The 13,655-nt window shown below is 44.2% G+C and overlaps 1 protein-coding gene across 4 annotated transcripts in view; it reads right to left on the minus strand.

The window, feature by feature from the left end:
- PRICKLE1 (prickle planar cell polarity protein 1) overlaps positions 1–13,655 on the minus strand; it is a 120,793-nt gene that overhangs the window by 19,013 nt on the left and 88,125 nt on the right. Inside the window, exon 1 of one of the 4 annotated variants that reach the window (XM_008002913.3) lies at positions 2,944–2,965. The exons of 2 other annotated variants lie outside the window; for them this stretch is intronic. The gene's annotated coding sequence lies outside the window, so the exon portion shown is untranslated. Of the gene's footprint in view, positions 1–2,418; positions 2,672–2,943; positions 2,966–13,655 lie in introns of those variants that run through there. One more of the 4 variants, XM_008002912.3, reaches the window with a different exon arrangement.

Here is a 13,655-nt window from a genome sequence, read left to right on the forward strand (position 1 = left end):
GAAGTCTAAGGTCATATCCCTAATTACAATTTTTTCTCCAATGCAATCCCACTGTAGTTCCTATATGAAGACTACCACGGCATTGTAAGATTCCTATGAAAAGGTATTTCTTGTGTGAACATGCCCAGGGAAGTTAGAAATCCTTTGATCACCAAAAGCCAGAACAGATACTGATTTGTGAAGTCAGTTAGGCCAACATTCCCTAGGTGTCCCCTACTGGTAAGTGCCATCCGTGGGCTACAAACTGTTTAACAGCTTCTTTGTTAAACTGCTTGTTAACAAGGCCTTAGTGCATGGAAGATGCAGATGAAGAGTTCTCCATTCAAAAGCTACTCCAATTCTCCCTGGCTACATATGCAGGTGAATTAAATTTAACTACAGACTAATTTAGCAGTACAGAAACATATCACACATCCATTCTTTTCAAAACACAAAATATACCACCGTTTTGGATATACACATTTCCTTGTTTATGATGTCCTTAACTTCAATCGAGATGTGAATGTTATAGTAAAAGAGACACTAAACTGTCATTTCTTTAAAGGTTTCACACACTCAAAGAGCATTCAGTGCTTACTGTCTACTAAAGACAAAGTCACTGCCAACAAAGCCCAATTCAATTTCACTTATTTGAAAAGTAAAAACATAATGAAGTTATCAGAAGATATTGTTTATGAAACATTCCTTTACTAAAAGTTCTCCATATGAGCAATTAGTGGCATTAGGCCATATGCCCTTTGGTATTTTCCGTATTTTCCAGGTGAACCTCCATCCAGTTTGTACATTTCCCAACAGCTGAGTGGGCTGTCACGCACCACCCAATGGTCAAGAAATTATCCATTTTTCCAAGAGGAAATGTGGAACTCTTTCAAAGCATTCTAATTGCATGCACAAATACATTCCATGACAGTAAGAAACAAAAGGAGGAAACATGACGACCAAGCCTGGTCCTTCGCCAGCCGGCGCTTCTAGAGTCAGGTTATCCACACACGGGTATGTAAAGACAAAATCCAAAATGCACGCCGTGGAACGAGGGGCACTACACAAGGCGCTGCTCTAATGAGCCCATTATTTTCCATAATGGGGGATGCAAGTATTTTCTCAAAATCGTGTTCCCCTTAGTCTTCTATTGATTTTTTGGATTTCTATTTTCAACAGTGGCCCGAGGAAACAGCAGCCCGACTTGACTCCAATGTACACACAGACTCAGGTTTCGCCCCGTCACCTGTTGGCTCCTGAACAACACTCCTCTTTGTGAAACTTACAGCACTCATTTGAAACAAGTTTCCAGAGAAAACACTTCAAGAAAGTGTTTGAGAAGTCACAAGACTCGAGTTGTAAAAACAAATTCCACACACAGCCTGGCTTATAAGGACATAGACTAACGGGACCGGCCGAGCTTTTAAAAACGGGGCTGGAGCAAGCGGGAAGGAAAGGATGTCACCCTACTTCGGGAAAACTCAGCCGGCCAATTCTTGATGGGGCTGCCAGTGATGGTGCAGGGGGTCCCCTGGGTCGTCCCCATCCCCGCCGCCGCAGCAGCAGAGACGCCTCAGAGCGGGCGTCGGCGCCCCCTGGGTCCCGCAAACCCTCCGCTCCGCGCGGCGGCGGCTGCTTGGGCCGCGAGGGGGCGCCCTGGGCCGTGGGTCGACGGGCACCGGTCCCTCTCTGCGTCCCCAGCCCAAGGAGCCAGAGGCCGACCTCAAGACCCAGAGGCTGCGAGGGAACCCATCCTCGGCGCCGACGCGAAGCCCCGAGAGAACAGTCCCCCTTGTCCCCCAGCGAACAGTCGCCTTCGAACTCCCCGTCACCCTCCTCCAGCAGAAAGCCTCGCGCCGCTCTTGGCGCCGCGTCACCTCCACCGAGCGGCACTTGCCCTGCGGCTGGACGGTGGGGCCGAGCAGCCAAGGGTCCCCACTTCTGTCCCTCAGGTTCCGACGAAAAGCCCCTAGCCGGCGCGCTCCCTGCAGCCCTCCCGCGTTCAGCCCCCGCCGCCGGCTGCCATCCAGCCCTGGGACCCAGACAGCGGCTCCCACCTGCGGCCTGGACAGCGGCCGAGCGCGGCCTGCAGCCCCTCGCGGCGCCGGCCCCGGAGCCCTCGGCACGCACTAGCCGCCCACCCGCTCTGCGTCTGGCGGAGGCTGGCGGCCCGGAGCGGGCGCGGAGGGCTCCCAAAGGAAAAGAAGGCTGGGTGTCCTACGACTCACCCGCGCCCATCCATTTCCGGAGGAGACCCCAGCAGGGCGGGGCAGCGAGCACCGGTTCCCCACTACTTCGCAGCGGGCCGCGCCCCCGGGTCGCGTCCCGGCGCTGGCCCCACCTGGTGGGCGAGGGGTCGCCCCCGCCCCACCGTGACGCACTTTCCCCCCGGGCTGGTCCCCGCCGAGCTCCCTGGCGGCGCAGCGCGGGGATCCTCACCCGCGGCAGCCCCTCAGCAGCCGTGAGGCATCCCACAAAAGGTCCTCCCGCTCCGCAGAGACCTTCGGTCCCTGCCGGCGTGACGGACTCTGATCCCCCGGGTTGGAGTCGCCTTGTCCAGGCCACTGCATCCCCCAGGCCCTAGCTCTGCGTCCTTCCAGGATCCTTCTCTGCGGGGAGAAAAACTCGTCTCCGCTCAGCGCCGGGAGCCCGCCTGGGGCCGGCGATCTTCAAAAGTAATCAGACCCCGCAGTAGGGGAAAAAAAAAAAAAAAAAAAAAAAGTAACCATTTCGTTTCCTGCCGATCCCGCCCTCCTCCCGCCTCCCGACTGGCGATCCCAGCCCGGCCCGGCTCCCCGCTCCCGCCCGCCGGCGGCGCCTGCCCAGCCTGCTCCCGCCGCCGCCCGCTTTCCAGGAACTGTCACTGCTGACCGTGCCCCTGGCAGGTCTCCACGAGGTCCTGCGCGCACAATTCCTCGAAAAGTTACCCACCCACTTGGCCAGCCTCGCCGCTCGAGCACCTACCGCCGCCCGACCGCTCCATTCTCCGGAGCCCAGTGAGTGAAGCCGCTAAGATGCAAATACCCTAGGACGCTTATGTAAACTTCCCCCTCCCGCAGGTGCACGCGCGGGCCACGAAACGCTGGGAGAATATGAAAGGCCACCTCTTAAAGAAATCATCTCCACTCTGCCCATAACAATGATGTCAGCAAATGGCACATTTAAGCAAGTTCTCACTTGGAAGGTCTCATTAGCATATGAATTCTCTTAGGACTTTCCCTGAATTTCGTAGTGATTCCTACTGCATAGCGCAGGAGATTTATTTTTATCAGTAAATAACAGCAAAGAATAGGAGCCAAGGTCACGCGAAGTACTAACTCAAGTACACTATTGAGAGTTTTTACAAATAGGTTAAGTGAATATCATTATTCAAACACAAGGAAGTGTCCCATACTGAAGCTAATCTTGTTTCTGAGCTATTTGTAGGTACACTGAGAGAAAGTGGAGCTGGGCTTCAGTTGTCTACAGAAAGGATCAAGAGAAGCAAAACATACCCTCAAAGCAAGCCCAGAAAAAAAATGATAGATTAGTAATCATCAGTAGAGGTCTAATCTCTTCTGAACTACAAATTTTAGTTTCTACCATAGCCTCCTTATCACAAGGTGAGAGAAATACCAAGAGAATGAAGGGGAAAATGCAATATTTAAGAGCTTCATCAATTTGTAAAATGTCAGTAAATAAAAGCAATTTAAAGTGGTCACCAGTTCCTTTGGTATCTTTTTTTTTTTTAACTAAAAATAATTCCTGTGCCATCAGGATTCCTTGGGAGTGATTTGCAACCTATATGGTTCTACAGCATACAAGTGAACAATAGCTCATTGTAACTGTGATTTAAAAATACATAAACAAGTTGCCATAAATAGATCAGTCAAGTAAATCACTCTGTGACCAAATTCTGTTAGCTACAAAGTAAGGCAGCTAAGACTTCTTTTTTGTTGTTGTTGTTACTCTTTCAAAGGGGCAGAAACAGAAAAGTTGTGGCTCTGCTGGTAGACTAGTTTGGAAACACTGATTCAGACAACACAATTTGTAATTCAAATAAGACTCTTTATTGGCCAAATGGATTCCGGTTTTGAAGACGATTCCCAAAACGTTCTGATATAGAACTCTTCTGGCCTTAGGTTTTAGGGATTTGTGGGAAGACTTCAAAGGTTACCATTTTCCTCTGTGGATCTGTAAAATTAACCATGAATACCTAGGTCAGATTTCCTTTTTCCTGCTTCACTCTGTTTGGGCTTCCTCAGGGAAGATTTCAACTACTTACCTATAGGAGAAATGTGCAATCAATTACTGATTTAAATGAAACCCTGAAATATCATGTCATTATGATAAAGGGAGTATCAGCAGGTGAATGCATTAAGCCAGGCAGACCCTTTTTGGAATAGCTTTTAAAGGACAGCTACCCATTAGGCCACAAAACACTTCCAACTACAAACTACAGCGGCACTTATCACTATCAAATGTCAACCGTTGTAAACGTGCTTCCTCTAGGGCAGTTACTTGTAAATACGTTTTGTTATGTTTTCAACAGGTATTGTCACAGTTACCCACTGTAAGTGTTTTTTAGTGATGAAGCAGTGTGCAGACAGTTGCAAGCTTTCTACGAAGAGTTCAATCTGAATGAAACAGACTTTAGTCTGGTCTGAAAGAGGTTGTTTTTGTCAAGGGTGAACTTATGCAGAATGGAGAGCAAGGCCCCCAACCAGCATCCTTTTGTTTCAGCCAGGTGGAATATTCATGCTTGCAGATCACACTTTAGGGGCCAGTTGAGAAAGGAAGCCCAAAAATTCACAGGGCTTGGTTCCCTCGCTCCATCCTGGTCTTTGCTCTAAGGTCATCTCTACAGAGAGGCCTTCGACTCCCTAACTAAAATACCACCCTCCCTCCCTTTGCAATATTTGTCTGCAGAGCTCTTAGCATTGCCAGGTATTTACATGTCTGTTTATCGTTCGTTGTCTTTCTCCTTTCCTAGAAGTTGGGGACTTTGGGGACTCACTACTGTATTCTCAGCACCTAGAATGATGCCTGGCACATAGCAGACAAATTTAATAAACATAAGTTAAGTGAATGAATGATTCTTAGACATATTCTTCTCAGGCCCTCAAAAGTATACTATACCTGTACAAGTAACTCTGTTTCTAATCTAAAGTCAAGCTGAACTACAATGTCCTAATGGAGGAGAGGATAACAGAAAATCAGAAATATGCCAAGGGCAGAGAAAGAGGCAGCATTTTGTTTGTCAAATGTCAGCCAGCTGTGTTGGGTCTGGTAGAAAGAGATAAAGGGCACAGTATAAGTCAACTTTGGCGCTAATCCTTGGTTCTTCCGTGTTGTGTATATAGTGACTTAGGTCTTTTCTGCTCCTTGCCTTCATTTTTTCCCTTGTAAACAGACCTCCTTTTTAGTTTTAAGGGTAAGAGTTAGTTGCTCTTGGTCTCAGACATTTGAAAGGATTTGTAACTACTGTAAGTGCCAGCAATCTAGGAAGAATGTATTTAAATGATTAGATGTCTTTCAGGTTTCTTAATAGAAAAGAGAGATCAAAAGCTCTGACAATCACAAATGACATCTGACCTAAATTTGAGGGGCAGTTGGCAGATGTAGTATTAAATAGGGTGACAGTTCTAGTTTTCAATGCGAGCATATTCCAGAACATCAGTTTGGTTGTTCTGACTATGTAGATAGGTACCTAAAAGAATCACAAAATCAATCATATGAATGTAGAGTTCACAAAACCCTTGGGATCCTCCATCTTACCCAGATGAAGAAACTGATATTTGTTTCTTTCCAAATTTGTTGCCACTGAAAGTTTATGGCAAATGTGTTACTTTCTTGTCAATTTTAAACATTTCTGTTGTATCCCGGATTGGTCATTAAACCCTGGTGGGTCACTGAAAATTTGCAAATTCTACTTACCATTACCTGGGTCTGTGGCATCCCTAGGGAAGGGCCCCAAGGCAGATGCCAAGCTCTTCTTAGGGCTAACAGGCATTATAAAGTTTTATAATAGGTTGCAGTTTCCCAAGGTCTCCAATTACTCTTTCCCCTTTGATTATATTTAAAGCAATGTGATTAGAGAGCACTGGTTCTTTAACGTTTTCTACACCCAATCTCTCTTTAGGTTTACTACTCCAATAATCCGAGGTACTCATCCCCTCCCTGACCCTCCTTTGTGAGGGAGGTAACCTCTCCCTTCACAGAACCCTGATGCACTGGGTTTGAAGTTAGGAGACTTAAATGTCTATTATCTGTCAATTACTAAATCTGTGACAATGGGAGGGAGGAATCACTTCTCTAAGGTATTGTTTTTTTCATCTCTAAAAATGCTGGAGTTTTTGGATTAGGTCAATGTTTAGAACTTTTGAGGAGAGAACACAATCCATTTTCCAACTAAAATAAAAAATCAGCCAAGTGTAGTGGCCCACACCTATAATCCCAGCACTTTGGGAGGCCAAGGCCGGTGGATCACTTGAGGTCAGGACTTCAAGACCAGCCTGGCCAGCATGATGAAGCCCCATCTCTACTCTACAAAACTTAGCTGGGCATGGTGGTGGGTGCCTGTAGTCCCAGCTACTTGGGAGGCTGAGGCATAAGAATTGCTTGAACCCAGGAGGCAGAGGTTGCAGTGAGATCATGCCACTGTACTCCAGCCTAGGGTGACAGAGTGATACCCTGTCTCCAAAAAATAAATAAATAAAATGAAATGAACATCTTGATATAGAAACAGATGGAAGTGTCACTGCTTTATTGAAGTTCTGGACTGGCTTCCTCCTGACACCCTCCTACAACTCTCCTCACCCCTGTTCTTCCAAGGCAGCCCCCAGGGCACCTCCCTCTCTAACTAGATGCTCCCAGAAGCTCCACCAGTTCTAGTATTTTCTGGGTCTCTAAAGACTCAATAGCTGGTTATGACACTAATACCAGATAGGTGTTTACAGCTGTGCTGTCTGGAGTCCACAGCCCAAGTTGTGAGGGAGTATATAGGACCAGGTCCATTCATTGACCTTGTTCAGGGTTGTTATCTACTACTGAAGACATACTGCCATCTTTGCCCACCCTACCCCTTACTAACTATTCTGAAATACTCCTTCCCCTACCCCAGGAAATGTTTGTTACTTTTCATGAACAGATAATTAAACTAGCATTCAGCTTAACTGAATAAGTAACTTCAGGTTCTGACCTCAGGCTCTGCAACCCTCTCAACTCCTCTCCTGTCTGTCTGTGGTTTGATACACTCTTAAATTTCACTACTGAAAAACTATCAAAAAGTTAAGAAACTAAGACGAAATCTTCCAATAAATATTGAGAGAGCCATACCATGGCAACATATCTAACATGTATTAAATTGCAAACCCCAGTATACAGTATGATCATATTGTTGTAATATTTGGTAAGCTGACATATACATTACAAAATTATTTAGATACTATAAATATCACACCAGTAGTATGGTTTCCAAGGGAGGGCAGATTATAGGAAATTATCATTTAAAAATTATATTGATAAAATAAATGAATTTTTATATTTTCACATTATATATAAACCTTTTCTCTATCAACTTATCTTTTTTTTTTTTTTTTTTTGACAAGAGTTTCTCTCTTGTTGCCCAGGCTGGAGTGCAATGGCACAGTCTTGGCACACCACAACCTCCGCCTCTCAGGGTCAAGTGATTCTCCTGCCTCAGCCTCCTGAGTAGCTAGGATTATAGGCGTGCGCAACCACACCCGGCTAATTTTGTATTTTTAGTAGAGATGGGGTTTCTCCATGTTGTTCAGGCTGGTCTCAAACTCCTGACCTCAGGTGATCTGCCTGCCTCGGCCTCCCAAAGTGTTGGGATTACAGGCGTGAGCCACTGTGCCTGGCTGTATCTATCTATTTGAGATAGGGTCAGGAGCTATCACCAGACCCTATAAATATTTATTTATTTGAGACAGGGTCTGGCTCTGTCACCCACGCTAGAGTGCAAGGGCACGATCTCGGTCCACTGCAACCTCAACCTCCTTGGTAGTTGGGATTATAGGTGCACACCACCACCCCAAGCTAAGTTTTGCGTTTTTTTTTGTAGAGATGGGGTTTCATCATGTTGCCCAGGTTGGTCTCGAACTCCTGAGCTCAAGCAATCCACCTGCCTCAGCCTCCCAAAGTACTAAGATTATAGGTATGAGCCACCACGCCCAGCCTCATTTTATAATGTTCATGTAAAATTTTGTAAATTGTTGAAGAAACAATAAAGAAAATATACTACAATATTAATATATGGAAGAAAAGTTTGAAAGCAGAAACTAACATTCCGAATTTAAGGCTGGGTGCAGTGGCTCACACCTGTAATCCCAGTACTTTGGGAGGCCGAGGTGGGCAGATCACTTGAGGTCAGGAGTTCAAAACCAGCCTGGCCAACATGGTGAAACCCCATTTGTACTAAAATATATAAAAATTAGCTGGGCATGGTGGCAGGTGACTTAATCCCAGCTACTTGGGAGGCAGAGGCAGGAGAATGGTTTGAATCCGGGAGGCAGAGGTTGCAGTGAGCCGAGATCGAGCCACTGCACTCAAACCTGGGGTTTAAGAGTGAGACTTCCCTCAAAAAAAAAAAAAAAATCCAAATTTAAGTATTAGTTGGTATGAGAAGATACATGAATGCATACTTCCTCTCCATGCTTTCTTCCTTCCAGTCACAAGCTTCAAGAGTGGACTCTCTGCTGCATTTACTTATGATATGTGAGGAGGGTGTCACCAGTCCCACATTTCCACAGAGCCAGACATAGTGGGGCAGGGGCTGTCTGATCCCTCATGCATCCATCTATGGATTCACTGGTAGATTCTTTGGTTGAGATGCAGGGTATTACTTGTTGAAGGGCACCACTGTTCGACCTAGACCTTTCCCTTGACCTAGAGACTTCGCATTCTAAATCCATATTCTATATCTTGAGTTATTCCAAAAAGAAGAGAGAAAAATACACAAAAACGTGAGGAAAATAAATGACTGGTCTAATTTTCTGACCTACAGAACAAACCATGATACATGGTGATTATAGGAATATTTGAGGTGTGGTTAAATTCTAACATAGGAATAAGAGGAAGTATTGATACATCAATTCTAGTAAGAAGTGAAGATTCAGGAACCATGAAGTTGGGGTGACATTTGAGCTGCATTTTTAAGGACTAAAAGTAGTTGATCAGAGTGGTGAACGGAATGGGTTTAAGATAGGGAAGGGGGCCTACTACAGGCTGAGCCGGTCAAAATTTGAGGGCCAAAAGAACTGGAACACAGGAGGGAGAGGCTGGAGACTGCCCAAAGGCAGCAGGCCCAGGCTGTGAACGGCTGCATAAGCCAGCAGAAGGATGCCAAGTCATTCTAGGAGTAGTGGGGAGCCACAGAAGCTTAAGCAGAGAAGAGTGACATGATTGTATTTATGCCCTAATTAGAGGAAGGGTGGAGAAAACTGCAGAGAAACCAGATGGGAAGAGTCTTGAAGCTGCCCCAGTAGTCAAGGGGAGAGAAGATAGTGTGTCGGAGGGCGTGATTTCTCAGGGTGGATAAACTGGACTTGTGGCTGCTCGGTGTGTACAGCATGCATAGGGGCAGTGGAAGGGGTAGCAGGAGGGACCCAGACATTCGTAAATGAGTCAGTATTTCCATGGTTTACTTGAAAGACAACCAATAGTTTAGCCCCAACGTAAGCTCTCACTTGGAATTGCCATTTTTTTTTGCTGCCCATGGAAGACACAGTAACCTGAAGGACTCATATTTCTAAGCTCAAACTTATTTTTTTATTTTTATTTTTTTAAGACATAGTCTTACTCTGTCACTTAGGCTGGAGTGCAATGGTGTGATCGCACCTCACTACAACCTCCACCTGCAGGTTCAGGCAATTCTCTTGTCTCAGCCTCCTAAGTAGCTGGGATTACAGGTATGCACCACCATGTCTGGCTAATTTTTGGGAAAGACAGGGTTTCACCATGTTGGCCAGGCTATTTTGGTCTCAAACTCCTGACCTCAGGTGATCTGCCCGCCTCAGCCTCCCAAAGTGCTGGGATTATAGGCATGAGCCATTGTGCCGAGTTTCTAAGCTCAAACTTTATCTTCCTGTTGATATTCACCTTTAAAATAGAGTATTTAAAAATATTACACTATTCACATGTAATATTGAAAAGCTCAGTGGCTGGGCGTGGTAGCTCACGCCTGTAATCCCAGCACTTTGGGAGGCTGAGGTGGGCGGATCACCTGAGGTCAGGAGTTCAAGACCAGCCTGGCCAACATGGTGAAACCCCATTTCTACTAAAAATACAAAAACTAGCTGGGCATGGTGGCGGGTGCCTGTAATCCCAGCTACTCAGGAGGCTGAGTCAGGAGAATCGCTTGAACCTGGGAGGCGGAGGTTGCAGTGAGCCAAGATCACAACATTGCACTCCAGTCTGGGTGACAAGAGAGAAACCCTGTCTCAAAAAATTAAAAAATTAAAAAATTAAAAGAGCTCAGGGGCCTATCATTATAAAAGAAGTAGGCACATGATTTTTAGGTTGAAATGTAATCCATGTGGAAGAACTACCCAACTAACACCTACTGCAGAGATCAAAATGCCATTGGAAAGCGGTATGTTAAATGGGGGTGTGCAATCTAGTAGTTAGGGTTTTATACACAACTTTGAAATAATAGATACTGCTCCATCTTTTTTTTTTGAGCCGGAGTTTCAATCTTATTACCCAGGCTGGAGTGCAATGGCGTGATCTCGGCTCACTGCAACCTCCCCTTCCCAGGTTCAAGTGATTCTCCTGCCTCAGCCTCTTGAGCAGCTGGGATTACAGGTGCCCACCACCACGCCTGGCTAATTTTTTGTATTTTTAGTAGAGACGGTGTTTCACCATGTTGGTCAGGCTGGTCTCAAACTCCTGACCTCATGATCTGCCTGCCTCTGCCTCCCAAAATGCTGGGATTACAGGCGTGAGCCACTGCGCCCTGCCTGTTCCATCTTAAATTAAAAAAAAAAAAAATTATTTAGAGACAGGGTCTTGCCCTGTCACCTAGGCTGGAGTGCAGTGGTACAATCATAGCTCACAGGAGACTCTGCCTCCCAGGCTTAAGTGATCCTTGCATCTCAGCCTCTCAAGTAGCTGTGATTATAGGCGTGATCCACTACAGCCAGCTGAATTTTAAAATTATAGAATATTTGCTGCTTTGTTTCATGAACTACGTGCTCAAAACTATTTTGCTCACCAGGTGTTTTCTTTTGATATTTAAACTCTCCACCAACTAGGATGGTTGGTTCTCCACAAGGGAAAATCTGGGTATGCCAGCTTTTAACACTGTTACCATGTGCTATAACTAACCAAGGTGTTCTTAGAGAGGTGTCAGTAAAGAATTATTTTGAGCAGCCAGAAGCCTCCTGGAAGAAGAAAACAGCCAGCAAAGCTTTCCATAACATTTCTTTGTCTTATCTGAGATCCCAAGACCCTTTCTGCAACTGTAGGAATTAAAAGGAGGTGATTTTGTAGTGAAGACTGGTTTACAAGCTTTAATTAGACTGCACCAGGGCCAAGATTTGGAATTCAAATTGTTCTGCTGACCTTGAATCACACATAGCTCTAGTAAGTAACTGTGTTTTGGTCCAAGTTACTTTTAATATTTATTTTCTCCTTTATGTTTGGAGAGCTTTACTCTCTTGAACTTTGAGTTTGCACTGGATTATAGAGGGACTAGGGAAGAGAATCTTGTCTGTTTTGTTTAATGATATATCCAAAGTGCTGAGATACTCTGGCCTGGTACATTAGATACAGCAGATACTTTGCCTGGCATCTAGGGGATTCTCAATAGATATTTGTGGAGTGGTGAATGACTGTCTTGTTCATATTTTATCCTCCACAGAACTTGACTCAGAATCTTGCGCATACTAAGTCTTAATTATCAGTCCATTTATTCTGTTTTTTTTTTTAAATTTTATTTGGATTTTAAAAAATGGGTCAATTCATTAGAGCTTCAATGTTCCAGTTTGAATATTTAAAGAACTCTCAATAGTTAGGAAGAATGAATGAGACCTCCTATTTGATAGCACAACAGGGTAACTATAGTCAGTAATACTTGTACATTTAAAAATAACTAAAAGAGTGTAACTGAATTTTTTGTAACACAAAGGATAAATGCTTGAGGTGATGGACACCCCACTCTTCATGATATGATTACTACGCATTGCAAACCTGTATCAAAATATCTCATGTACCCCCTAAATATATACCCCTTCTATGTATCCATAAAAATTCAAAATAAAAAAATCAAATTTATTGTTTAGGTCATTTGCTCTTTTTGGCTTATAAGATCTGATATGACAATGGATAACCAGAAAAAAAAAGATCTGATAGAAATTCAAACTAATTGGCTCACTTGAAATCTCTTTAGAAAGCCTGAATTTCTAAATCACATGATCCACTTCCCTCCAAACAAATATCCTCCTTCCTCTTCTATTCCCAGTGTGTTTATGAGACCACTAATACTCTGAGTAACCTAGAAACCCAGTCATCACAGTCATCACAGGTGCCTCCTTTACTCAGGATACTCTACTTCTTGCCTATCTTCATTCAGTTATATATTAGATCTTTCTATCTTTTAAATTTTTCCCACTTGGCACTGTGGCATGCACCTATAGTCCCAGCTACCCAGGAGGCTGAGGTGGGAGAATCATCTGAGCCCAGGAGTTAGAGGCTTCTGTGAGCTCTGACTGCACCACTGTACTCCAGCCTGGGCAACAGAGCAAGACTGTGTCAAAAAGAAAGAAAGAAAGAAAGAACAAAAGAAAGAATGAAAGAACGAAAGAAAGAAAGAAGGAAAGAAGGAAAGAAAGAAAGAAAGGAAAGAAAGAAAGAGAAAGAAAAAAAGAAAGAAAGAAAGAAAGAAAAAGAAAGAAAGAAAGAAAGAAAGAAAGAAAAAGAAAGAAAGAAAGAAAAGAAAAGGAAAATAAATTATCTATTGACTCTGTACAGGCATACTTCAGAGATATTGTGAGTTCACTTCCAGGCCACTGCAATAAAGTAAGTATTTTAATTTTCCAATGCATATAAAAGTTATGTTTACACTACACTATAGTCTACTGAGTGTGCAATAGCACAATGTCTAAAAAAAGTACCTACCTTAATTAAAAATACCTTACTGCTAAAAAATGCTAACGATCATCTGAGCCTTCAGTAATCTTTTTGCTGGTGGAGGGTTTTATCTCAATGTTGGTGGCTGTTGAGTGATCAGGATGGTAGTTGGTAAAGGTTAGGATGACTGTGACAATTTCTTTTTTTAAATTTTTTAAAATTATACTTTATGTTCTAGGGTACATGTGCACAACGTGCAGGTTTGTTACAGATGTATACATGTGCCATGTTGGTGTACTGCACCCATTAACTCGTCATTTACATTAGGTATATCTTCTAATGCTATTCTTCTGCACTCCCCCCACCCCACAACAGGCCCTGGTGTGTGATGTTCCCCTTCCTGTGTCCAAGTGTTCTCATTGTCCAATTCCTACCTATGAGTGAGAACATGCGGTGTTTGGTGTTCTGTTCTTGCGATAGTTTGCTGAGAATGATGGTTTCCAGCTGCATCCATGTCCCTACAACAATTTCTTATAATAAGGAAACAATGAAGTTTGCTGCATCAATTGACTCTTCCTTTCACAAAAGATTTCTCTGTAGCATGT

The sequence above is a fragment of the Chlorocebus sabaeus genome, chromosome 11 (assembly GCF_047675955.1).
Source record: "Chlorocebus sabaeus isolate Y175 chromosome 11, mChlSab1.0.hap1, whole genome shotgun sequence".
Taxonomy (NCBI): domain Eukaryota; kingdom Metazoa; phylum Chordata; class Mammalia; order Primates; family Cercopithecidae; genus Chlorocebus; species Chlorocebus sabaeus.